The sequence below is a fragment of the Furipterus horrens genome, unplaced genomic scaffold, assembly GCF_987537825.1.
Source record: "Furipterus horrens unplaced genomic scaffold, mFurHor1.1.pri manual_scaffold_2, whole genome shotgun sequence".
NCBI classification, from domain to species: Eukaryota; Metazoa; Chordata; class Mammalia; order Chiroptera; family Furipteridae; genus Furipterus; species Furipterus horrens.
The window spans coordinates 199,395,941-199,400,546 of NW_028327172.1; positions in this window are offsets into that span (position 1 = coordinate 199,395,941).

The window sequence follows — 4,606 nt, forward strand, 5'->3', positions numbered from 1 at the left end:
AAGAGAAAATGTGGGAAAAAGAGGTGTGGAAGGACCTAAGCCTCTTAATACTTAGAACAAAACCTTTATGAGTATTTTTTTTTAACAGAATTTTTGGGTCATGGAGGCAATCCAATTACTCCAAGTAATTAAAGCAAAAGTTGTCATTTCACATGTCAGGAATGTTGTGATTATCAGATCAAGAGATGTTCTCTAAGAATTCTGTCTTAGCAAGGTATTGGTCAGTATACTTTTATTAGATAAGTTAGATTGTGAGGAACAGGGACCCTTGTAAGGTTACCTTGGTGAATGGTCTATTGTTAGGAAACATAAGGAAGGCATGTCAGTAGTTGTAGAACATTCTCTCAGGGAGAATGGCAAGAGTGTCTGATAGGAGAGAAACAGTACATTTATATTGTGTCCTCAGGGTCAGGGCTTTTCTAGCCCCTTCTTTTGTCTCCTGCTATATCTGCATCTTCAAATTTGATTTTTCTGTTTCTCTTGTATTCCCCAATTTACACAGCTTCTACTTACTGTCTTTTCTGTGGTCTTTTCTTGTGCCTTTCCCTCTTCATCTAATACACATTACATGGCCAATCCCATGGCATGGAGCACCCATACAAGGCAGAATTTTTATGCCTGGTTATAAAACCAAAGAGTTAGCACTAAAATGATGCTGAAGATAATTGCATTTTTTCATGATGATTGAAAAGATACTTCAGGGTCTTGAAGTACCCCAGAGTCATCTTTAAATGTATTAATTCTTTCCTATTATTTGTAATTCTTTTCTTATAAAAGTCAAGTGGGGAAATAAATTAGTGATTTGAGGCTTTAAGTTATTCAGAACTCAGATTAAATGAAAATGTATTACAAATTGTTTGTATTGTGATTGTAGAAAGAGCCATTTCCTTGGATATTAGATTAGAGTACTGTAAATGACCTCTAACTTTCTATTTGCAAATCTAGGACTTCGATGAACTACACAAATATCGTTCAGAGTCTCTCACTAGTTTTTGATGATTGATTTTCTACAGTCACATTTAAACCTGGATTTTCTTCATCGTATTAAATACTCAGATTAATCAAGAACTTGAAAAATGATTCCAATATTTTTAATTCCAATTATATAGTAAGTGAAGGATTTTCTCTGTAAGTCCTCAAGGATTCTATATGTCAAAAACAATTTTAAATTATCATATGTATTACAGATGTTTTTTTTTTTTCTGCCCACGTTTATACCCATTTGAAGAATGTTATCAGGTTGTCAATTTTTAACATTACATGTATTTCACACACACACACAAAAGAAAGAATTCACATTGCCATTTAACTTCAGAACTAGTTTATTCATATGATTTGGTCACTTATTTTGTCTTTTTAAAATTAGTATTATTTGAGATGTATTGCACACTCTTCTAGGCCCTTGCAATACAGAACAAAACTGACAAAATTTCTGTCTTTAAGAAATTCGTATTTTGGTTACCTTCATAATATTTTGGAGATTCTTTAAAATAAGTAAATTTTTCATTTGGGGAGTTATTTTTCAGAGGTATTTTTTATGCTTTGTGTCTTTTGTTTGTTTTGCTTCACTTTCACATTTTGAGTAAAGTGTCATAGAAGCTCCATGGATTATCCACTGACAAAAGGATTGAAATTTTCCCAACCTTCATAAAATCTACTAAATGTGAGCTCTCTAAACATGTATATAAACCCAAGTTTGGACAAAATAATGATGTATAGAATTTTATGTTGTTTTCAAACTTAATATTTACTCAATGGATAGAAGAAGTAATGTAGAGAGTTTCCATAACAATTTGTAGATTAACTGAAAGATTATAAATAACTGATAAGCAATGAAAACAGAACAAATGAACCATTTTCACTGGCCGGTGTAAAGGAAAATAAAACCGTTTTTCCTTCTCTCTGGAATAAACTAAATACATAACGAGCGTTTGTATCTAAGTTGTAATTGATTTCACTTGGGAGCAAAGACCTTTTATAACATTCTCGTGGCTTTGGCTCTGGGGGAGTTGTGAGGTTTTCCCTGTTGTTTACACAAAGCATTTGATACTCCACCAATAACCAGTCATTCTGATGTGCGCACATTCCCCACTGACCTTGCTGTGGTTAAACTACATTTATCCTGGCCACGTATTAAATGTTGACAAATTGTGCCTTTTCCTTAAAGAACTTAATTATGCATGTAATTAGATTGTTCTAAAGCACATCTTTTTTTTTTTTTTCCTCCTCAAATGGCAATACACATAATAAACTATGCATAAATACTACTAGCAGTGGATTAGGCCAAGAAAACGCAGGTTTTAATGTTATATGATAGGTCTTTTTCATAAATAATGACAAAATATTTTACAAAGCCCAAGTTAAGAGAATGTTTTGCATTTGCACATTATTATTAACTCTAGGCAACTCAATAACACATAAATATTCATTTGAATTTGCTCATGCGGTGCCATCAATGTGCTTTTCAGAATATTTTTTCAAGTAAATGTTACTGCCACAGAATATTTGATATCTTAATAAACTGACTACACTCAAGCAATGCAGTAAATTAAGCATGATAATTTCCAATGTAGTTTTGGAGAAATTAAGAAAAAATAGATTATTTAAAAATATACTATTAAGTTTTTTATCACTATTAACAGATCATGTTTTTGCATGATCTAAAATCTTGACAGACTGAAATAAAATTAATAAACATGAGGATAAAGACCACAATTCATTGATATTTTGTTCCCAGTTGCTTTTCAAACTTCTATCAGTTTGCCAGTTCGAACAGATGTTTGTGACACTGTTAATTATCATACATACACAAAACTCACACTCTTACACACAGTTTGAATAAATTCAGTTTTATTTTAAATAGCATCAAATAAAAAATTAACTATTACCACTAATTATTAAATTATTACCATATAAAGGTCAAGATAACAATCTAGTCAACTGAAATTTTTCCTATTCCACCTGCTAACTGGTGGGAAATCATTTAATTGCTAAAATAAGCTAACCTAAAGAATATGTCTTTTATGATATATGGATTTGGATTTCCTTGGGACTCAAATAAGAGGATCTTGAAAAATTTAAAGGTTACTATTCCCTGGATTGTAAATCAAAGCTAAACTTGATTTATATGATTTTTTTTTCCAGTCTGGGAATGTTAAGCTTAGAACTTGATTCTCTGGAGGTAACACTCCAATATGCTGTTTTATAGAAGCTTTGTTGTAAAGGTAAGTGTACGGATTTAATAATCATGCTGGCAGTACTGGCTTTACTGACCTGACCACTGGCAATTGATAAGTTAGTCAAATAAAGAACGATAACTGTTTTCACTGTTACTATGAGGTGGCTATGGGAGACTGAAGTGAATATGTCTTGAAGGTAACAAAAGGACGAAAATCAATTCAATCAATCAATCAATATCATTCTGAAATATAGCTTTGAGAATTACAAACGTGTATACATTTGAAGCTATTGAAATGGATAAAATGTTCGGTGCTATATTGAGGGCTACTTTAAGTTTAAAAACCATGGATTTACGATGCATTAGCCTGTTTCTTTGGTAGTACTAATCCAGAGTTAGGAGTTTTTCAGATGGTTGCTGTGACTAATTCAGACTCAATAATGAGAGAGGAAGAGTGATTCATGCAAAGACAGTTTTGGAGCCAATGTGAAGATGGAATGGAGAAAGAGGGCAGTAGAGGAGTCAAGTGCTAGAGATGTCGATGCATGTATAGACCACCTATTTTTAGATGAATTGGGTATGAGAGTAAAACTTATTTGAGGTTATGGTCATATTGTGATCTGCAAGTGTAAACTCACAAGTGACATACTTCCAGGAGATGACAAGAACCAGGCAGAATTAATTATTCATGCTCCTATGTTATCATAGTGGTTTGTACTTAATTCTACATTGTGTAGCAGTTAGTCTTACGTGTCTTTTCCTGACTCCAATGGGAGTCACTTCAAATGGGAAAAATTTCTTAGTCCAATTTACTCTGGGACATAGAAGAATATCTGGTATATAATGGATGTCCAATATATGCTTAAATTTACTGAATTTAATTCATGAACTACCAACTTTTAAACTTAACACTATGGTGTGGGTGTGAGTGTGGGCGTGTATGCATGCACATGTGTGACTGTTATAATAATGTGCTATTGAATATAGCTAACTGTATTTTATGTAAATGTGGACCACTCACTATATTTCTCTTTGTTGCAGTCATCATATGCTTTCTATAGAAAGGTGAAAAGCACTTTAAAAAGTTGGGCTTTTAGTGAAAATTTCTAACAGACTTACATGTATTCTTCTCTACACAAACTTGAATTATCATTGCATTAAAGTTTTCCTTCTTTTGTTATTCTCTGTCATTTTTTAGATGGGCAATTTTTTAACTGCAAATTTTATGTTATCTTCTGAGCTCTAGCACTTTTCTATTGAGAGAAAAAAATGACCCATTCTTAACTCTCATCCATTCATTGAGACAATAGTATGTCTTATCCTTTGATTTTAAATATTCCATTATCAACAGTGTCCTTAAAATATTTCCAGAAACAGCTTATTCTTTATTGTATTTTTATTCCAATAGCAAAGGTTGCAGATTTACTT